The 24133-nt window shown below is 41.9% G+C and overlaps 2 protein-coding genes across 7 annotated transcripts in view; one reads left to right on the forward strand and one right to left on the reverse strand.

Annotated features, from left to right (window-relative positions):
- Nucleotides 1–24133, forward strand: part of Ten-m (teneurin transmembrane protein Ten-m) — a 554800-nt gene that overhangs the window by 307704 nt on the left and 222963 nt on the right. The gene's annotated exons all lie outside the window — the stretch shown is intronic.
- LOC105670001 (sialin) overlaps nt 1–24133 on the reverse strand; it is a 195127-nt gene that overhangs the window by 169488 nt on the left and 1506 nt on the right. The gene's annotated exons all lie outside the window — the stretch shown is intronic.

Here is a 24133-nt window from a genome sequence, read left to right on the forward strand (position 1 = left end):
AATTCGGTTGACGCATAGCAGTTTTTCAAGCCTGCACATAAAGTTTGACATAAAGCTCTTTCGCCCCTATTTATCTGCAACCTTTGGTTGCTCAATTTTACGGTGGTTATAAAAAATGATTTCGATCCATTTACAGGCGATAAATTTTTGGTGTCCCGTCGAAATACCCTCATCGCGAGATTGCTTCTCGGAATATCGCGAGATCCTATCGCGCTTGTTTCTTCGCGTCGTATAACGTAATTCAATAATATATTTTGTATAATAAAGTTATAAGAGCCGGAGCTAGATTTACATGCTCAAATTTTTTTAACAATATATTGACAAACGTTTCGGCTATCAGGTTTAGTCATGCTCAGCGTACGACAAATTATCTAATCTAGCGCATCTATTTTTGAAATTTGCACACAATTCCAAACAATTATACGCACGCAATCAATCTTTCGGTCTATTTTTTTTAAAACGGTGTTAGTATAATATAATATTTCTTCTCCGAAACACATCGCAGGACGCTCGTCGAGTGTCTCGCTTAATCGGGTTAAAATGATCCAGCCGGCTAATCCGGCGTCGCGCATTCGTGACGTTACGGCGTGACGTTTCGCGAAGAAAATTACAAAGAGGGTCCAACGGCATAGGGAGTGACTTGCACCAGGTGTCGCGACTGTTACTTTTAAAGGGGTTACTTCGAGGGTTAGTGCCATGAAGTGCACCCTTCTCCCACGTGTACTTTGTCACCCTTTGCAACTTCGTGCGAAATTATTATACGAAGCAATTTTACGAACACCTTCTCTCCTGTCCGAGTTTGAACACCATCTGATAATCGTGATACGATGAAAGGTATACAAGCGATAAGCAGGAAGAAACGATATCAACATATTTCTCCACTCGTAATATGCCGATGATACGCAGAGTAGAGGAATCCTTTATGAATTCATTCCTTTTTATATGCAACACACATGAAATATAAGTATTAGTTTAATTTACTTTCATTTTACTGATGGAATTTCTAAATTAATAAAATAAGTAATATCGCGAGAGAGAGAGAGAGAGAGGGAGGGAGGGAGGGAGGGAGAGAGAGAAGGCGGCTCTCCCTTGGGGAAGAACCGGAATTTAATGTTATTAAGATTTATATACGAACTCCGTGTTTCAACGTTGAAAAAAAACTGGGCTATGTATCCTCGCATCTTTGCCGGCGGCGCAACTTAAGATAATGAAGGAAAAGAGGGGAAAAAAGCTAGAAAATATGAAAACGGGTCAAAGATATAAAAGGGTGGTCCGGTGTTTCGGTAAACCGAAACTAACACTCCCCGTCTCACCAAAAGTGGAGCATGTATAGAACATGTGCATGCACTATGTATGCAAGATGTTTTTCTTTCAGCAACTAGCATTGCTGGCAACAGCTCCGACTATCTGACTTCCTTGGCAAGAGGTAGCTAGGGAGATAGAAGGTATCCCCTATTCACCGCAACCACGTTGAAAAATTTAGTTGGACGTAACGAGTACGAGCCGAGTAGATGAGGTCAGACCGTTACTTTTTTTTTTCTTTTTTTTTTTTCATTATTTTTTTTCTTCATGATGAGGCAGCGCGCGCTATTCTCCATTTCTTTATCGAGGCCGCTCTTCATAAAAGCTTTTAAACAATGATCTTGAAGATTCATTGTAAAGTAGTTAACGCACTATTTATAGTACATTCTATATTAATAATAACTCTTATACGTGACAAGGTAAAGAAAAAAAATATTAATTGCATTGGTTATTAAATAATTATGCATACTTTTGACGCGTGTGGGAACAATATGTAAAGAAACGCGTCGTTGTATAAGAATACGTGAAATGTCCCAATTGAACACGAACGAGATGGGAAGATTTGAATACTCAATGTTCACTGCTGAATATGCACGAGGACAAAACAATATGACGACACGATGTATGAATGCATCGGCATGGTGCATTGACTTGCCTACTAGCAAGTCATCCATATCATCGACGATATATTACGATCTATTTTTTTTGGAACGATGTTCGTAGGTTCGATGGAGAAACCAAGCTGCTAGAAATGGAACCGCTTTGATGTTGAAGGGACATCGTCGTAGGAAATCAAGCATATCGAAGTAATACCCCTGTGGCATCAAAATTCCAATGTGCGATGAAGCCTCGCATAACCCCTCTTTCGCCATTTTCACGCTATTCGCATTCCGTTCGCGGAAATCTGTGAATTTTTTTCACACTAGAATTCGCGTTCGTTTTTTTTTAAGATAAAATTGGAATCAATAGAGATAGCTCGTGCGATTTTCTAGAGGTCATTTTCGATTTCTTCGAAATATGCACAATTTGTTGCTTTTTATGCAGAATCGCTACGATCATTGTAAAATTCCGTATTTATATAATTCGCGTTTTTATTTATGAATTTCTCAAAATATTGGTTCGAATTTTATATATTCACGAATGCAAACGTGTTTTAATATCAAATTGGTTGCAGATTGTACGCTGGTAAACGTGACTCGGTTGAGCGTATTTATAATTAAGCGGATTATCGAATGTTACGACGCACGTGGTCTGTTCAAACTTGCCAATAACTCGAAACTTAAGAGAAGTAGATTGTCACGCGTACGTCCCCTGGGAGGCGCGAAAGCGAAACTGATTGGCCGTTAATCCCCCGGCTTTTCCGTAAGATTCACCTTTTTTTCCACGACGTACAGTTGAATTCGTCGGTAATTGGATATAAATCACGGCTCGCCTTCACAACGTGATGCCTTTGTGCGCATTGCATCATTAGTGAACATTATATCTGGCGTGTTAGACGACAGCGCGAGCCTGAGTAGGTTTTGTCTGGCTTACGCGGAAATATGTATTTGTGTGTGTATGCGTGTGTAGGTGTGTGTGTGTGTGTGTGTGTGTGGCGAGAGAATGTTCGGCCAGCTGGATTTATCTTTCCGACTTTCTTTATATTGACGCAAACACGTGTGTCATTTAAGCACATACTGTGAATATGACATTCATTTCATTGAATTTAAATAAGACAAAAAAAACCACGTTCTTGCATAAATATAAAATATAAATATCTCTTAATATTACTATTTTTTTTTAGTTTTAGCTACAATTTTCTATTTTTGCATAATTATAAAATTACAATCTTTTTTAACGTCTCCTTTTACTTTTATATTTTGCTGGAAATTAAAAATAGGTTAAAGTTTAAAAGTTTTTATAGTAAACGATAGAGCGCGAAATTTTTTTAATTGCATTCTTAATTATTAAATTAACTATAAAATTTTCTCTTTCTCTCTCTCTTCGGTAAATGGTTATTGAAGTACCATACGAATAATATTTCGTCACTAATTTTTTTTCGCAATTTATAAATATGAAAAGGATAATATATTTTGAAATGTAAAAAACTCGTCGAAAATATAAAGATAATCGACTATATTTTGATAGTCCCATTATATCTGTTGCGTAAAAATGCCGTGATTCATTGTTCAAAGGATGAGTCGTCTGCTGAGCAGGTGCGCTTCCCATACGGGTATGTAAATCTTACAGGCCCGAAGGCACGCGTCTGTTACTCCTGTACGAAGGCACGACTTATCGCTTATATTAATTTTTGTTACAAGACCCGACCAGACAACCGGCGGTGGAGGCGGGCCGTCCTCGATCTTCGGCTATTAAGAAGGGACGCACATATTTTCGGCTCTACTCACAACAACCGAGGGGGATGGTGGGTACGCGTGTTTCTCGGTTTGTTGTCATTCGTGTTGCACGTGGTGCCCCGGCGCGCGCCGCGGGGGGTCACCGGACCCCACATCATGCTCAAAGGTACCGACCATGGGCTTATGCCGCGTGACAGGTATTCTTTTTCATTCGACTCGACTAAGATCTCCGATTCTCGCTCGTGTATTTACCGGGTATTAGAGAGTTCTACTTTTTTACACGGAGATTAAACACCGAGAAGTTAAAAATTAATTCCGTCGGCTCCGACTTTAATCCTGATTGATCGATACTTGAATTCTCCTTGCCTCAAATTTTGGTCGACAAATATCATTCGTGTAATAAAAAAATGATACAACAAAAGCTTTGTATTAATCCTTCAACTATTATGTTTCAAACTTTGACACCTCAATGATAAGTTACTTGTATGAAATTTAAGAAAAGTTAAAAATATTGATTCTTGAAACTGAGAAACGACAATTTATCTAGTATTAAACTAAAAATTCCAAATTATCCTCTATAAATGTAATTATTGATAAAACGTCAAACGTTTAACAGCAAGTAGAAGTAGTAAATAAACGCTGTCAATGCGTTTGCTTTAGTTACAGGATTAATATCCAATGTTCGACAAGGATAATTTAATAAATGTATTACATGATTATAAGTTGAAAAATATATGTGGCAGAAAAATTTATACACCAAACTACTCGGCTTGCTAGTATAAAATATTTAGTGATTTATAGAGATTCGAGGAGAGATGAAAGCTTTAGAGGATTAAAGCAATTGAAAATCTTGAAGATCTTTCTATGCAATTCTAATCGCCAATGAATTTTTCATATTAGCTTTTCCCGCGCTAAAGAATTCTCGATGGAATGCCTTTTAAAACTTTGTAACATGCGATCGACGGTTATTAACTTTTAATAACGCTTGAGATCGCATCAGCAACATAACGCTTCGACTCGTGCGCTAGTTCGAGAGCTCATAACAACCTACATTATCCGCGTATACTTTACACACGCGTTTACAGCGCGCGCTACAGTTGTGTGTACCCTCTGCGTTATCTTGCGCACACGTTAACCCACCTGGTGCATAGCGCGTGTGCGCGCGTGCTAGACTACTTATCTACTTTGATGTATCACTCCGGAAACTCCGTGCACGAGCTCTCTCTCTCTCTGTCTCTCTCCCTCTCCCCCTCTCTCTCTCTATCTCTCTCTCACCTTTCCTCTTGATTTTCCCCTCCCGTCCTTCGCAACCACCTCGTTTTCCGGTGGTTACAAGAGCCGCGCCAATGGCGGCAGGAAATTCGCGAAACTTCACTTTCGAAAGTTATGCGTCCGCAGCACTTTGCGGTTCATCGAGTGCCGCAAGTGGAGATAATTTCGGATGAATTTCTGCGAATTTGCGCGGCGGAATTAAAGCGAGTCTGACGAGTAAAACCTGTATGCTTAACACGTCGACTGCCAAGTGAGTTCGGCCGGAACTCACCGGAGCAATATTTACGAGAGCGATAAGTCGACGGAAGTTTATCTCACCGAGCGTAACTGCAAAATTATGCTGTCTTTATCGAGCCGTAATATTTTTCAGCGCCGTGTCGCAGAATATTATAGTAAACGATATAAAATCCATAGGATATCGCGCGCGTACTTCACGCCGTCACGCAGCAGTCAACATGTTAAAACTTTATTGTTAACGTGAAAATTAAATTTCCTTTTGTATAACACGTCACTGTACAGAGGATGCAGTTCTCGACGTTTCAAGATGAATGTCAAGTTCTTTTTTTCACAAAGCACTCTTATGTACCCAATATTTTTTTCCTGTGTATTACATAGCTGTGTCGTTAACCTACTGAAGCAGCGTCGAACCGTAATATCTAATATCGATATCGTTACATCGTACACCGTGTTCAAGCTGCCATTCTCATAACGACAAATAAACACCTTTGAACTGAATTGCAATCGCGCGTAACAGACGTGTATCGGCACTCATACCTGCAGACACGCGGATATGCGATCTTTCCGCGAGAGAGTCGCCTACCCTACCCGCCGCGTTCGAGGCTAAAACCAGATCGTATTGCACTTCTTCGACAAGTATTGCGCATGCCCTTGACATTTTTAAAGGAAACTCTACACGCTTCCTTGTGATCGGGTGACACGGTCGACTTTCCGATCGAGAAAGCATTCAGGAGTAACGGAACAAATCGGCGGAGTGAATCGCTCGCGAAAAGCGAAGCGGAAAAAAAGACGTCGGATCGCAAAGTGGGGAAGAGCCCCTCGTCATTGACAACTTATAAATCGTAATTACGGTCGATATGAAAGTTTTCATCTACCTCTGACTCCTCTGCTCCATGACGGAAAACAAACTTGTCAATTAATAATTAACGGAATTCCCCGGTGCCGCGATCGATGCTCAACGATGAGAGCTCAACGTTCGACGCGACGAGAGCTCTAGTTTACTGCAGATTCACCTTTTATTTAATTTTATCCAGATAATTATCCATCGAGACGCTCAGCCGGCAATCTCGTCAATTTCCTCTTCAATTACATGATACTGATAATGATACTAATATAATTCAAATACGAAGAAGAAATAAAATAATTGATAACCTAGCGTGAAGACTCTGAGATCGAAACTCACATTATCGTGATCGCAACTGTCATTTGATCCATTTAAGTTGATCGATCTCGTCACTCTGTTACTTTTTCTCTCATGAAACTCGCGCGTTGCTGCCGGTGGGTGGCCGATAAACGATCCTTTTCTGCCTTTGGTCGGCCGCACGAGGGTTTTCCCCTAGACGCCACCGCCGTTACTTCGCCGTACAAAGGAAGAAGAAGCGATATCTTCGTAATGCGGCTGCTTCTCCCCGTTTCATCCTCCACCGTCCTGTTTCCAGCGTCATCATTTATTCGAGGTGCCTATTTACGCGCGAGCCTTCAAAGCCGCTTTCACGAGATAACCCTAGCTCGCTCGAGCGAGATAACGTCAAAGTGGTCTTCCGTCGAGGGACATCGCGACCGAGAGAGAAACCGATTGAAATCGGTATTTTCGAAAGATAGTCATACTTACGAATTCAATCACCATCGTGAATTATTAAATTATATAAATTAACAAATAGATATGCTTGAATATTAATTACAAAATCTTCGACGTATGAAGGCAGATTTTATTCTTTTATATTCAATTCATATTTCTGCTTTATATTCTCTTTTGAAATTAATTTACCTCTGTCTCTCTTTTTCTAATTCAAATCCTTCTCGAAATACCGTGACAATAAATAAATCCTTTTTAAGGTTGTGGATTTCGCATTTAGTTTGCACAAGACTATGATTTTCTGCAAGGTTTACCGAGCTTGTCGTTACACGGGGAAAATCGAGGCGAGTTCGGCCTTCGTTGTCGTGTTTACTTTGGAGTGTTCGTTATCGCTCGCTAATTGAGCCCTTGACGCGGCAACATTCGCACGATGTGCACGTCTGTGCAGCCACGTAGCACAGCGTTGCAGGTTGCTCTTTCCGCTCTCCCTTTGCTGCTTCTCTTTCCCTTTCAATCTCTCTCCCTTTCTCACTGGCGTCCGTTTCCTGCATTCCCGTTTGGCTGCGTTCTCACTGCCAATGCCACCAGAAAATCGACGGTGGCAACACCGACGTAGTAGACAGTCAGTGTTGGCACCGACATCGCTCATTTACTTTGGCTGTTCGCTTCACGGATTCGGATTTAATTACTGGATTCGCGCGTCGCGGCGCGCGCGCGTGCACATAGAGGAGCATGACAGACGCGCGGAACGGCTGGGACGGATGGTTTGCATCATAGTTTCGTGTTCGCGAAACATAAACGACGAAATTTATTTTGTTCGCGGTGCCCAGCTGTCTCGATGCACGAGAATCGAAACAACGTCCTGAACGCGCGAGGAAAGATTTATTCTCGGCCCGTTGCCACACATTTGTTTTACTTAGGGCGAATGAGGGCGGACATAATTTCTCAATATTAGTTAGTATAATTATAATTTATATAAAGAGATTTGGAATAATATATAAAATTATAACGCTACCAAAAGTATTGGCGGCATTATCGCGAAATAAAAGAATAACAGATAACAGTGTATTAGTTTTACGGTTTTATTTTAGTGGTTTGTTGCATCATGTTTTGTAGCAATATGTCATATTTCATCTCTGATACACGGCGGTTTGTGAAAGGGAATACGCATATTGTAACATGTTACGTGTACTTTGTTGTGAACTGCGAAATGTAGCCGAAAAGTTATTATCGACATATATGCGGCTGTATTCAGATTTGGAAGACTTTTTCGTTTAACAGGGCTCAGTATGGCGTAAACAGCAAAATGAATAGCCAAAGCCAAAATCAATCAAAGGCGATGATTATCTTTGTCCTGACTTTGTTCACAAATTACTAGTCATTTACTATGTTCACTTGTACGCGGTTGCCGGACGAGCGCAGCTGTTGTCAACTTTCCAAATGCGTTTGCTTTTAGCTGTTGTTTTTATTATACGAACTGGAAACGTTCTGGAGTAGGCAGCATCACGCCGTAGACGACGAGAAACAAAGCCGGGCGGGACAAAATACGGGAGAAAGAGTTAGGTAGACCGAGGTCGAGACTTTTCTTCGTGGCGAGTCCACGTATCCTCGTAGAGAGTCAGGCGTACTGACCGGAAGTTCGTCGCAACGGGTTTCTCGAGGGGCCATTCCGATGATGGATCGCGACTCTTGCGAAAGTTCGGCCTCGAGTCGTGCAGAAGAGACTCCAAAGAAGTACTCTTTAAGGTATTACACGACGCCGATTCGCCGCGGTTTCGGGAACTCCGAGTCACCGGCAGAAACAGTCTTTGTAATTCACTGTAAGGTCTTCGTATACTGCACATCGGGATAACGAAAAAGAAAAATGGTTCTCCGCTACACAATCGTTACACGCGGCAGTGAGTAGAATATACGTACAAATATAAAAAAAAAAGAGATAGTCGAGAATTAATTAAAAATTATTTAAAAAATAGTCAAGATAGTCAAGAATTAATAAGGTTCAGAAGCCTTCGATATGTTTCCATTCTGCTTGATTAAGTTGTAAACAAGCAATCGGTGAGAGATTAATTGAATGGCGTTGCGAGCGATCCCGATATATCGCTCACGAGGCTGCATCGAGGCACGAGTGTGTTTTCTCGTTATCGTCCGGGATAAGCGTGAGAGGAGAGGTTGCGTTTCCGCGGACGAGTCGCCGGAGGAGATGCCGGTCGGCGCGATAGGTCGGGTGTACGCTTCGTATCAGAAAATGATGATGCAGCCACGGCGTGTGATGAAAAATGGCGGGTTCGAGTGAAGTCACCGGAATGAAATGCATGGATTGGTTTAGCCCGGGGCGCCTGCCACGGAACTGGCATAGACAGCAAGTGATGGATTACCGAGCGCGGCCGTACCGCGAGTTCCCTCGGTATTCGCTCTCCCGAAGACTCCTCTCCTCGTCTCTATCTCCCTTACGCTTCGTACGTCACGCGTTCTACGTGCTCTCTCCCTCTCTTTCTCTCCCTCTCCCTTTCCTTTCACGTAGTCGTCAGGATTTCTCCCGTTTGCGTCATAGTTAGACGAGCGAGCGCGTACGCGGAGATTTCATCGCGGTATTAATCGCCACGAAAAAATTCATAAATATGTCGAAATATTTTTTAATTAGAATGTTTTCGATAATATCTGCCTTTTCCGGCAATTGTCGATACAGTTACACTTTTACGGCCAGCCGATGAAAACGTCGTACGTCTCCAACGACGAGAAATCCATTTATAATCTTTCCCCCCTTCCTTTCCTTCCTTCCTCCCGGCATGATTATATCACGTTTCTTTATGGACCATCAACCCAAAATTCCTACGCCTTCTTACAGCATTCTCGTGTGTCTTATGCACGTACATGCCCGTGGAGTAGATCGATTACGTCGCCCTTCCTTATTTAGTGCCCTCGTGAAACGGTCCACGAGTCGCTCGTAAATTTGACAAACTCTGCTTGCAGATGTTCATTTTGACACGCTCCACTAAACGTGATGTCGCGTCGACATTCTGTCCCTCCTCAGACACAATGAAATTCACGTGCTGCCGAAATATAGAGTCGACCCTTCCCGCTCGTTGAAGAAATTTCGGGGATTCGTCCACGGCTCTTCCGCCACGGCGTTTCCCACTCTCAAACTTGACATTCGCCTTTTCATCACGGCTGCTCTCGATGCGCCGATTCGTTTTGATCGTTCTTCCATTAAAACAGTCTTCCAACCGTACGTACTGTGCACACCCTATCTTCTTTGAAGCATGCCTGCGTCCTTAAACCCTCAAAGTATCGTCGGGTGGTTACCGTACGGAAGGAAATTTTGATAGTCACCGCGAACTTTTATATCAATATCGTGTAATTTTATTCTCCCTTTTTTCTAACGCATTAAACATTTCCATATTTATCACTCTCTCTATTTTGCAACTGGAATTATTTATTTGAAAGTTTCATTTAACATTTAAAAAGCAGCAGCAATTTGCGGTCTATTTTTTATCATCTTGATGTTTATGTAAAAATTATTAGTTTCTAGATTAAGTATTAATATATATTTTAATATTTAATATGTTTGCACCTCTTTCCCTCGAAACAAACATTAAATCCATGCATACATAACTAATCCATGCTTAAATATTTAGAAACCCATTGAACTAGTAAACACATTTCATAGGCATATAGTTTGCTCGCAATTTCCCTTGGAGAAAACTTTGTTCATTTCGTAGTTGCTGCCTAGCTGTTCGCGAATACGCTTTACGAGGCGGCGTGCGAGACGTATGGTCATTTGCACGCAGGTCGAATTTCGTCCCCTTTCACGAAAGTTTCAACGAATTTCTCGCGCGAACTGCAAAGATTCGGGCGATGTTTCGATGCCGGTCAAGCCGACATCAAGATTGGCGTTTATTTTCTCATTGACGCCGCTTACGATCGCTCATCCTCGAAAAATAATCACTCTTCCACGCGCGCGTGCGCATACACGCCGGCTATTTTTCTAAATTATTTGCTGGTTTGCAGATATACACGTAATCGTAGCTATTTTCGAATGTACCGAAGATACATATATATATTTTGTTCGCTCGCATCGATAACAATGGAAATGGTTGAACGTTGATTCCACGTGTGTTAATCGTGGTATACCCTGTTTTGTTTCAATTATTTATTAATTAAAACAAATATTACATATACGCGTGATCGAAAGTAACTGACTGGTGTACAAATCAAACTGCATTTTAATTGTAAATAATTAAAAAATGAAATTGTTTCTCTAAAGAGCGTTCTTGTTAATTTCTTATCACTAATAAATAAATATAATCATCACAATTTGCCGAAAAGAAGAGTTCGCATTCGGATGTTCCGTCTACTTTGTAACAAACCACTTTTGTACTATATTAGTAAAAATCTCATCGTTTCAAGATCATCTTACAATATTGCACACTTGGTATTTTGCTAGCGCGATTTTATTTACACTTGGTTATTTAAATATCATCGATTGAGAAAGGATTTCATCGACTAGAGCACGGTCACTCGACCATGGCACCAACGAAGTGTTGGAGTGCCTCAACTTCGTACGAAAAGCGACGTGACCGTCTGCACAGGGCATCAATTAATCCGCGAGAACTTTACTGCCGCTTTAGTACGTTTACTAGCCTTGGTCAAGTAGTTGAGCTTGCGTGATAACTCCGTACGACGAAAGCAGGACTTAAGTCCTTAAAGGGATTTCAGCGTAAGCTGATTAAACGTCGACGCGACCTTCGGACCTTCAAAGTCGATTGAACGTGAATAAGTGAGAAGCAACAGTCAGTATTTGACACATGCCATCGTATTTCTACGACGATTGGAATCGTCGTCCGCGTTGTCTCAGTATATATTAATTCACTTAATTCAATACTCGCGATAGTTCTCAAAAATATTATTTCAATGCTTCTTCTGTTTCTCACCCCATCTCTCTTTCTCTCTCTCTCTCTCTCTCTTCCCTTCTCTCTCTCTCTTTCTTTTTATGTTTTGCAATATTTTCGATTCTGTAAATATCACGGGTACCGGAAAAAACCTATTGACAGGTACCAGTTCGTATTCCATTTGTAGTGTATGCATATTTACGTACGAAGCGCGCGTATTTCGCCCGTTATTGTTTTCCTTTATGCCCTTCGAAATGCCGGCGCATCTATTTTACGAGTTATCCGCAAACCTTCAGCGCAGTTTAAAGGCACGTATATCCAGACGCTTTCGAAACTTCCGTCCGCATCCTCGCCTCTTTTCGCGACGCGGCAGCGGCAGTTCTACAGCCGGATGCCGACAGTGCGTCTATAAAAGAATGGAGAAAAGGAGTTCATCGCGCGGCGCGTTCTCGTCCGCGCGTCTCTAACGAACGCGCGCCGCGAGAAAAGTGGCGGGCGGTCCTTTCTTGGTGCGCGCCTGGGCTCGCTCTCCGGCAACGCTCTTCTACAACGCGGAACATTATTAAGCCGCGTCTCTTTTCTCTGGACTTTGAGACGAGCCCGGGCGCGCGTTTACCATTCGCAGCCCATGATAAATTGTGCATGGCGGAACATTTTAACGGCCTCGTTTCTTTCTGCGTTTAAGTACCGCGCAAAAAGAGCGCGGAGAAATTCACGAGAGAAGTACGAGAGGGAACGACGACGGTGGCGGGAAGTGTATAGAGGAACACCCGGTAAAAAGGGGGGTTGTGCCGAAAGGGGGAGAGCCGCTTACCCCTTTAACTCGCGCGGCGTAAACGGCTCGCGAGGAAAAAAAAACGAAAAAGCAAAGGAAGAAAAAAAGAAAACGATGCGCGGCGAAAATGTCGAAAAGCCGGCGTATGCGTATATATACCGCGATTCCACGTGGGAGGCGAGAACTTAAGCTCCGTTTTCTACTTCGCGAAGCCAGCCGACCGTCCGACAGGCGTCCCGCCGCGCCACTCCGCGCGCCATCGTGCCGAACGCGGGTGCGTCGCGAGGTGTGCGTGTGCGAAGCGCCCTGCAAACTCATTAGGAGGCTGAAATAAATACTACACTGCACTCGCTTCCGCCTCGCGCTGCTGCCGCCGGTGTTGCAGACTGCGCCTGCAGAGAGAACTTCCGATGAAAGTTTCTCCTAATGAGAGGCAGAGCGAGAGAGAGAGAGAGAGAGAGAGAGAGAGAGAGAGAGAAAGACGAAGAAACGAAGGGAAAGGAGCGAAAAAGACGAGAGAGGCGGGAGAGAGCAAAGCGCACGGATAGGAACAGGAAACATGGAGAACCTGCCGCGTCACATTTCACCAAAGTCAGATGCTTTTTTCCAGTTTTCGTGCTCCTGAGAGTCGCGACGTCTCCCCCTCCCCTCTCAACCGATTCTCCCCCTACGCGAGTCTCGCTCTCAAGTGTTTTGGTCGTTCGAGCAAGCTGGTGCCGTCCCTGTGTTTCTCCCTATACTCATTCTTCTTCCCTGCTCTCATCTCTCTCTCTCTCTCCCTCGTCCCTCGCCACCCGCCGTTCTCCGACCACCCTTTATGTTCTTCCGCCCTCCCCCTCCTCTCCTCATCTCTCGGCTATTTCCACATCGATAAGTAAGAAGTCCTCTCGCGAGAACTCTTCGTAGGAAAATGTCGAGAACCGGCTGTTCTGCGTACGGGCTGAAATAGTAGAGGCACGAAGGGCGAACGAGATAAAGGGAAACGATGTTGAAGAGAGGAAAAAAGTTTCAAGACCAACTCCTCTTTTTTTCCATCCGTTTCTTCTCTCCCCCGCGCATTTTTCTTTCTATCGTCGTCCGCGTACTCTTCTCCACTCACGCCACGCCGGATAAAACTATTTTCCTGTTTCTTAATGCGGACGAAAATATGCCTGTAATGATTGCTTCCGTTGCATCTGAAGTCGGTCCAATTACACCACGCGAGGGAGATCGTATAACGTTGGATTAATTAAACGCGCGCGTCTCGTATTCGAGCATATAGCACAGGTTAAAACAAATTTGCAATTATTCCTGTTACTAAATCCAATCAGATCGCGGCTGAATATACGAAAACCAGGTTACTTGGCTCGTACACTTGCGGCGAAAAATCACATGTGCTCGGCTATATCTGAAATCTATAAACTATCGCCGCGGTATAGAAATCCCGATATAGCGCAGCTCGCGTATCGAACAAAAAACCCAATTATTAATAACAGATGCTATTAATACCATCGCGAAATTTCCCCTCCCGACGGATACACGCGTAATTACCCCAGGTCCGTGTAACGAGCAAATTTCCACGAACTGATATTGATTACTCGACGGAGATATTACGATTTAAAATTAATTTCGCGGAGCAAGAGGCGCGCGCGCGTGCACGGACCGCTCGCAGACAGTGCTGTAGCCGCGCGGATTAGTCCCCTCGTCCTGCGCGACCTGCTTCGTCCTCCGCCACCGCCGCCGCCCCCTGTTAAGCCAACCTATTCTGTGATCCGCTTTCGCCATTTCAATTTCACTCCCCCTCCCCGTCCCTACCCACTGCTCGGCCGCTCCGCTCTTCCGCGTCTTCCGCATCCTGAGAACGTCTACAGCTGCGCCTGCAGCCGCCGAGGGTCCGATAGGCGCGCGCGAAAAAGCGACCTTCTACCGTCGCCACTTTTCAGCCCTTACCAGCGATTGCGAAGAAAGCCGGGCAGAGGAAACCGCGTCGTGACTCGAGAATACGCGAAATAATCTTTTTCCTTTCGGATAATCGCGCCGCGATAGACTCGATGGTGGCCCGTATGCGACCGGCAGTCAAAAGAGCGAGAATTTTCGAATGTCCGATGGAACTTTCAAGCGTCGAAATTCCTTTTGAACAGACGGAACTGTGCAAAAGTTCGGTCGCATCGCAACTTATGTCACGCTCGTGACACGAATCAAATAGAAATCTAACGAATGTACAAGATATGTCCGAAATGTGCAGCTTTATCTATTTAAATTAGCGTTTCCTAATTAAACTGACATCGAATTTGAACAAACTGGTAGGATTAAAAACCCAGTTTTGAAATTTGTTATTCGCAAACCGCGATCGCCGGCACAACGACATGACAGACTTCCGTGCCATGCCTCGCATGATTTGCATCGTAAAACTCTGTACACATGTGTTTTAACGCGAACGTGCAACCGCGATGAAATAATGGGGCATACACAATCGAGTGCACACGCTCGGCTACGGACATGCAATTGCGTTTGCGTAACACGAAACGAAAAAAACAGCCGCAGTTATTGGAACATAAATTATTTCAGATGTGTAACAAGATGAATCGATCTTATATTTTATAAAAGTAAGTCAGTAGTAGAATAATTGTGTTAAATTATGTGCATTTTCTTTAGAAAAATTTCGCAGAGTGAACATAGAAAATTGTGAAAAAGGAATTTTTACATGAGTAGGCACACTTACAATTACTATATCAACAAAGATTATCGTTGTAATAATTGCTCAATTCACAAATCTCTTGAATAATCTATGAAAGATAAGTTTAAGTACCACTTTCGTTACAACTTTCGATCGTGATTCTTTTATGTGGAAAAACATTTTATATATTTTGATATCAATTTTCAATATATCGCTTCTTGCAGTTTTATGATATTTATGTTCCATAATTCGCAGCGAAGTATAAAAGTCAACTTTGAGAGTGATTCTTCCCATCTCAAGATTCTCTCTCCATTCCTTCTTTTATCCGACATTTAGATTAACTACCGAAGCAATTTACCCGGTCGGAAACTACCGCGACCGACAAACCGCGCGTTAAGGCACAACGGCGATGCTCGGCCGGACGACACGACGCTAGCCGGTGCTGTCGAACTGAGAGAGTACATCAAAAGTTCGCATTATAGTCCGGAATCCGTATCTTTACTTCAGCGAGGCCATAAAAGCGCTTGTAGGAATGCGCTGCGTGCGAGATAGTGGCCGCACTTGATGGCGAGCGCGAGCTTCGAGGAAAATCGTCCGAGGTGTATCTGGGAGCAATTCCAAAGAGGTATCTTTCGCGAAGATATCATTGACTGCCGGAATAATTCTTCCGCAAAATCCGCGTAGCCTCTTACAACGGAGACGGAGACCTCGCGGGAAAAATCGAATGCGATTTTTATTGCGCAATAAGAGCGGATATCGATACCAATATCAAATGTACTCCGCGCACGACAAGTCGTATCTTCCTGCTTCTCTCGCGTATATAGCATTCACGAGAAAAGATTCTACGCGGTCCAAATTCCAATTCGTTCGCGAAACAGCGCGCTTTATCGTATTTTTCTCGAATCAGTGTGTGTATCCTACTTTCGTTCAATTATGCGCACGCCACTCTCGATACGAAAATTGCTAACTGTAAATCCCTATTTTATATCTCGGGAACACGCACAAAATACATTCCTGTATTTTATCTTCAGTTCATTTTCCGCGCTTGAACAGAGCACGCGTATGATGAACTTTATGAACAAATTCAAGTCAACGAAATAAACTTCAATACATACTGCAACGTAACTATAGAATTTAATCTCAATTTAGGTTTCATAATTTAATTTGAATTTAATTAAAACGCGAGATTTAATCAATTTGTGCATGACTTATAATAACGTGGCCAGACGAGAGGAAGAGAGAGAGAGAGAGAGAGAGAGAGAGAGAGAAAGAGAGAGAGAGAGAGCCGAAGTCGGTGTGATTCGTCGACACACCTGTATGATCACAAATGCAAATGGTTCGGAAAGCGGATCATCTTATCTATGAAGGACATGAATATAAAACAGGGCCGCGTGCATTAACCTGTTTCCACGGCTCTTCGGCTGACCGCACCCTCGCAATCAGATCGGTATCAGATTGATCAGCACCTATGAGAGAGAAGGGCCCATTCTTCAAGGAGGAAGACTGCGTTCCGTCTCTGCTCACAATTCGTATACATCTCCCGATAGGATCACCAATTATTCTCAACGATGGGCCCAGCGCACGGGCCTGTCAATTATCTACCTGGTCCGTGAACCTCTGACCATGAGAAACGATCCTCGGTCAATCTGCCGAGAGGTCGTTACACAGCACTGATAGATACATTTATGCGGTCAATCTGATAACGGGCGATCAAGAAAATATCTCGTGATTCGATCTTATTGTGTTCGATATTTGTTTACGGTGACGTATCTCAATTTCTTTCTACGAGACATATTTATGATCAAGAACTCTTAATAATTGTACATGTAGAATTTTAAACTTGACACAATATAATATAAGCATTGTCTACCTAATACCTTATCCTCGACAAATTAATTTATTTAACGTTTTTCATTAATAATAATAATAATTTTATATTTTATAATTTATATATATACATTTCTAACTTCAAAATTTTTGTTTAATTTTAACAAGATTCAATGAATAAAATTGTACGATTAATAAAATATTATGATATAAATTTTGGAAAACTTATTCCATTTTTAACTTTTGTTGTACGTAAACAATTAAAATTAATAAACTTTAAATAGTTTGATCAAGATTAACGGATAGTTATTTGATCCTACAGATCGTTAAACCTCGACCCCCTAGCAAAATGCCGTTGCATCTCGATGAAGCTGATAAACTTCGCGCGAGACTTGGCAAAGTATTCCGACGCCAATCTAGATACCGTCATTTGAGTTGCCATTCGAGAATGGTTTGCTGAACCAAACGTTTACGTTCCTCGTTATATCCCCGCACCATGTCGTTGGCTCTTGCTCCCTGTATCGCTCTGTGTGTATCTCCGCCGGATTCTACCGAAAATACGCCGCGTCAAGATTTATCGAAGCGAATTTGCGAATTAGCTTCGCGCCGAGTATTTACTCGCGACGTTTGTATTAGCTCACATTTTTTTATCAAAGAAATATAATAGGCATCGCGGATAATCGCGACACGAACATCGGTGTATCTAACGGCGGACTGGTTGAGTCACAAGAGCACATTTTTAATGCGGAATTAAATGTATCGCGTGCGAGTCAACGGTGCGTTCCTGTGAACGACAATTCTCATTTAGTCATGCAACTGATCATATAATAGATTATTACAAAGAGCACTATTGTGAATATCGATTTAAATTGTATTAAGTATAATTATACTGTGTTTTACAAAATTGTGGTTTTCGCAATTACGCGTACATTGAATCATAGTTTCTACAAATCTCTAATTTGGAAAATGACGGTGCGGAAATATCAAGCTCGCGATACATAATCCAATCCTTCCGAAAAGCGATAGCTCGATTCCCCGTAGCGATTTCACGACTCGTTAGATCAAAAGGGATGGCCGGGTAGGCTAGGATTCGGGTAAGGTCGAGATTCGCTTCTCGAATTTGCATGTCTAGTTTGTGTGTGTACACGTGCAATTTGTTACCGCCGCCATTGCCGCAGCTACTGCTGATTGCTGATTATTCACAGACGCTAAAATATACACGGCTGAGCCCGACCTGCCTCGGAGTTTATGTACACATGCACGGGACCAAAGCGGAGGATTCATATATCCGCGTGAAATCACGTATATGGACGAGTGTATGCATTCCTCTGTATCGTATTCGCGCAATTAAAGTAGACACAGTCGACCAAATGGCAAGCACACAATGATATTTTCGATACACAGAAACCGAAAAGCGTACGTTTCAAAATGTCCGAATGTATAGATTTAATTGTATGCATGCGGAATAAATTTGGATCGCGCGCGATTATTGTTTCGCGAAATTACTAAATATTTGACGTAGGATCGTATCATTTTCCATACAGAGTTGTTGTGTGTTACAGCAATCCGTTTTAAAGTAATCAGCATTATGTATTAAAAAAAATTCATGAAATTGCAGCGATGTGAATATAATACAAAATATTTATTTATATTGATTTATATTTACCGATAAGCGGCGTATTTAATTCTCTTCCTCCCGTACTGCAAATTATCGTCAGAAAAAAATTGCTCTTCACACAAGTTGCTCGATCAATATACATTATTAAAAATAAATGACAATTTATATCGCGAAGGTGGTACAGAGAAAGTATGCGACAGCAGAATTACTTGTTTTTATTTAGGTATTCAGTGTCGTTTAATATGGGTTTTCGTCGCAGTTAATTCCGAGCGTAAATTTGTCCCGCCGTAAAAGGATGCTTTGCAGATCGTATAAAAGTTCCGCCGGCGGTTCGCGCAGAGCGATATCGTCAAATTGGCACAAAATACGGAAGTTTATATCGCCGGATGGCGGGAAATCGGAGCGAACCCGAGTAAAACGACACGCGGAAACGACCGGCAAGGGGAATCCTTATGAGGAGTTTTCCGTGAGTAATTACAGTCGTTACCGATAATTAACACAAAATACGCCTGCCCGGCCGCGGGCGTTGCGTAACCTCGTATAACATAAACGAGATACCGTCGCAGCAATTATCGCTGCTTACGACAATTAATAATGGGATTTCCTTGATAACCGTGAGCCTCTTTCTTTCTCCCTCCTTCCCTCCGCCTCGCTGACTATACTCCTGGCGTAGCGAAGCGATAGCTCCTTTCGGTAAAGCCAGCCCGGTAAAGGAGCTTTCCACACCGAGTGTCTATTGTTCGCGGTAGCCCAATTTACGACGATTATTTACAGTCGGTGAAATTTATTTTCCCGCCGCTGTACCCGCTTTCCTCCTCCCTCCCTCCTTCCCCCCCCCCTCCTGCGCTCGGTTTTGTAGCGCGGATGAAGCGAGGGTGGTTGGTCTGGCGGTCGCCAAAACACGGGCGCCTCGTTAGCACCCACGCTAATAATAATTACTCGCCTGGTTTGACTCGCAAAGAGGGGGTGGTCTCGCGTAGGGACGCAAGGACATTGACATCGTCTCCAAAAGCTGAAATTTCCACTCCGCTCTGTATTTCTCACCCTGCCGTCGGATATTTCTCCTCTCGACGTTCCACCTTGCATTTGTCAAATTCGTAGCTTTAATGAAATCTGTTTCTCGCAACGTTAACGCATGAAAGAATCACAATTTGCTATAATATTGTTTGTGCGTTTAGCAGGAAAAATCAAAACTGTAACGCGACGTGATCGTGTTAAATATTTGTGTCACGTTCTTCGCATCCTGCTACGGCATGTTAAATGTTTACACATTTATGCAGATATAAATATATAATTTATATACACACAGACGTTCATATAAACATTTATTATATTTAATTTATGAAAATATTATTGCAAGTACTTTTGCGACACGCATTGGTGTTTATCGATCTCTCCTCGTTACGCGAATGCAGCTTATTATCCTTCTTGTTGGCTAATAGTCGAACCTGAGAAGCTTAAACTGAATACATTCCCGCCTTTAATCCGCTGTCGCCTTCTCCAGTATCGCAGAATTATATTTCTCCTGAAAGGAGATCGGATGAACCAATCATAATAACGAAATTTCAACTCCTACCGTCTGGCCGTCGCCTACCACCCGCTAGTCGAATGCGTATCGAATTTCTGCTTCAACAAAAGAGAGGGAGAGGAGATATAATTCGTTTAATACCGCGCTGAGAAAGATTACGCTCGGCAGGAGAAAATTTTAGAATTCACAAGATTTCCACGCACCAGAAGAATGCATAGTCACGCCATATTCGCGGAACTTTCTGCGAGCTGACTGCGAAAGACGAAACTCGTCGAGATAAGCTCGCACCGGGCGTAATTGAACCGCAATGGTTCTAATCTCGACTAGACGTGTTTCTAACGGGGATCTTAAGCGCAAAGTAACGGGTATAGTTAAGAGGATACCGCATACTCTCGCGAAACCGTGAACCAGTTAAATATCCGCAGGCACAATGTGAGCCATTTAGCTATCCGACAAAATTTGTTGCGTGGCAATAAAGCGATACAGTTACATCCATTGTCTTTACGAGTTTATTGCAACGGTTCGCGGTATAAAATATGATAAAAATGTGAAAAGAATTTGCACGCAAATTTTTAATTTATTAAAGAAATAAATCAAATTCGATAAATTATGTTACAGGCTCTTTTATTATTCAATAATTAATATTTACCAAATAGAAGCTACTAGAGCCAGAGCTAGATCAACGTGCTCAAAATTATAACTATCAAATTGCAGTACAAACGTTTTGTATTTAATTATTGTATTTAACCATCCTCAGTGCGTAGAAAAAATATTAATTATTTAAGATACACATATTTTTGGAAAACCGCACGTAATTCCGACAAATTGGTCATTATAACATACAACGCAAAAAATAATTCTATTTATTAACTGATATTTTGAATGAAACCGAGTTTATATTCTATTTTTTGGTTAATATGGAAATATACTACTGCTGATTTTTTTAAACCACATATTTTATATTTTGAATCACAATATTCGAATTGAGTGGAGAAAATGTTATTCTTTTCACTGTAAAAAAAATTCGGCAAATTTACACAAATAAGATATACAAATTATATAACAAATAATAAAAATATATTAAGTAAATATTATAAATTCACACAATTTTATAAATTTACATTATTTATTTAGCACATTTCCGTTATTTATCATATAACTTTTACATCTCATTTGTGTAAATTTACTAAATTTTTTTTACAGTGTTTTTTACATATGTCACACTCTTTCACATATTTCTTATTTATTCCGCAACTGCCATCCATCACGTCAAACGTCTTTCAGCATTTAATCATCCACATTCGTACATTATGATTTTGCGTTTCGCGACTTTTTCACTTTCTGCAGTCTTTCACGTTACGTTACGAAAGGAGATGGCACCGGCAGCGCGTAGTAATAAAATGAGAAAAATCGGTGAAGAATGAGGGATGGGCGGAGAGGGGCGAAAAAGATAGAACGTGCGACGCGGCTGCGAGAGAAAAACGCGTTGCGGTGCTGAACGCACGACGACGGATGGATAGGAGAGGAGGCGGTCGTGGATTTCGTCGGGGCTCTCGACAAGTTTTCTGCAATCGGTTCGTTTGATGCGGATTCGCCGTCCGCGCCTCCACCCACCTGCGTCCAAATCGAAGGCTTTCGCGAAAGTTGTGACATTCCGCCGCGAAGATGCGGAAAAGACAGAGAAAATGTAAAGAACGAGGAACAGACAGATAGACGCGGAAGGAGAGAGGCTCGAAGAGATGGAAAGGTTGGGAGGGCGCGGGGTGGTATGCGAACGTCTCTCTGCGTAAGTCGGGTAGGACGGAGAGATTGCTGTGCGGAAACTTCAGCGAACTCGAATGTTTACCGCGACTCGCTCTGAATCAAGGACCGTGCGTTTCTTTTCCCAACGTTGACGAAGCAACCTGTTTGTTAACTTGTTCAGGAATTAGCTTCAAACTTACGCAAGAAACGCTAATTAAAAAGTAGAGATTGCTACTTCTGTCTGTCGACGATCGCCTTGTAGCGTGAGTGGCTCTGTATTGCGAAAGAAATGTGAAATTAAAATGCTCTTTTTCCTGCGGTATTGGCATATATAAATTAACGCGACTTGAAAAATAAATTTAGGAAAAATAAATTAATTATTTTATAAGCCGATTAAATTATATCAAATTAATTAAATGATATAAATTAATTACTGTCAAGTATTTTTTTATATTATTTTTTATTTGTTAAATGTTTCTCTTGTATTGGCCATGCTGTATAGGATGTTTATATAATTTATGATTTATAATGAAAAAGCTATGAATTTTCGCTGCGCAGTAGTCAGTTCCGGCGCTTCGTTTCAAGAGCGATCGCCAATATTTGCTTGTCTCTGAGACGAAAGCCGTGAAGAGCGGCTCTAGCGACCGGAAGATAGTTGGCATGCGTGCGCGACGAGCGGAAGAGAGTGGAAAGAGCTCGAGGTTACTTCGTCGGAATACCAAATACCCATTTTGCCTCGCCTGACTACCCTCGAATCGGACCACTACTTGCGCGGGACTTCCTAAACTTCTCAGAAAAGCGAGATTCTCTCGAAAAAGCCTCATTTTTGATTTTTAACATTTCATATAATTGACCACATAAAAATTAATAGATTATTTCTTTAATCTTGAAGCGTTTATCGAATCTTTGCTTTGAAATAAAACGAATATTTCTCTCTCTCTCTTTCTCTTTTTGCTTACGATCTCAATTACTAGTTATTGTACGGTTAAAGATTAATAGAAGGTTGGTAAAGTAATAATAAATGTAGTTACTGACGTGACTGTCAAAGTACAAATCATCAGCTCATAAACTGAATCGATATGCGTATTCAGCAGGTAGACATACATGGGAGACATATAGGTGACCACTACAGTATATCCTAGAGGTGGATGAAGGAAGGCGAGGATGCATCTTGCGTGAGTTAGGGTTGACCGAGCTGAATAATGCATTGAGTTGCTTCCATCCTAGCCTCTATATTCTCGGCACCGTTGCACGCGTTACTTGGTATACGGCCGCTCTATATACGTAGTCTTGTCTTTGCTGTTTAGTAATTTGGTATATGCGCTTGTTACTCCGTAGACTCATATTTACCGTTGAATTTGCGGTACGAGCGTGGTGTCTCATTAAACGTATGACAAGACTATCTTTCTAATTTAGACATTCCTTATTTCAAACTTATTCACGTTTGATTAATTTCAGTAATTGATTTTTCGGTAATCGGTCTTATAATGATCATAGCATGGTATAATAAACTCACCACACGAATATCGGCAGAAGTTTTTGTAAACGTACTCACCTGCAACAAAAAAAAGAAAAATTTTTATTAATATTACGAATCAGAGCATATATGATATTTTCGTGAAAATTCAAAATATGAATAATCAAGGAACTTATCATAGTCTTAAAAATTTGAGGGAACTCTATTATACAAGATCCGTGTTTTGCACTTCCACAAATAGCAAAACTTTTTGCAAACAAATAAGGACTAGTTCAACAGGTCCGGAAAGAAGCAGTTTGCATGTAAACATTTGCGCGTAGAACTTGCTCTTGTTTAAACCGTTTCTCTTTTCATTCTTGGAAGCTTTGTCGAGAGTTACGTGATGTCTCGCGCACTTTCGCTTTCGTTCTCGACAGGTAACGTCTGAAAGACAATTTTGTCATTCACAGCTATACATTGCACGTTGCGCCTTTCCTCGATCTTGAAAAGGGCGGCTAAAGGGTATTGCGAAGCCGAGAGGAAATATTCCCGGCTTTTCGGTAGAATGCGCGCATGAGATTATTTCATCAGGCACCATTGTGTATTACTACCGTAAAACAGTTTTTACTGCCATATACCGCGAAAAACTGCATTTTTGCCAGTAAACACGGCGGTCGTTTGAAACACCCACGCGGATGCCGGAATAGGATAATCATATTTTTTTATATCTCTGCATCAAGAAAACGGCGAGCTTCTAAACAATAGAGTCGTTATTTTGCTTGTATTATCTTATCAGATCTCGTGTAGTTGGTACTATAATATACAAAACAAAGCACGTACGTATTATTTTCTGGAAAAGCGCTGCTTCGCATTTCATAAGTTAACTTTTCCAGGTTGGCAGAACTAGGCTAAACCCAT

The sequence above is a fragment of the Linepithema humile genome, chromosome 7 (assembly GCF_040581485.1).
Source record: "Linepithema humile isolate Giens D197 chromosome 7, Lhum_UNIL_v1.0, whole genome shotgun sequence".
Taxonomy (NCBI): domain Eukaryota; kingdom Metazoa; phylum Arthropoda; class Insecta; order Hymenoptera; family Formicidae; genus Linepithema; species Linepithema humile.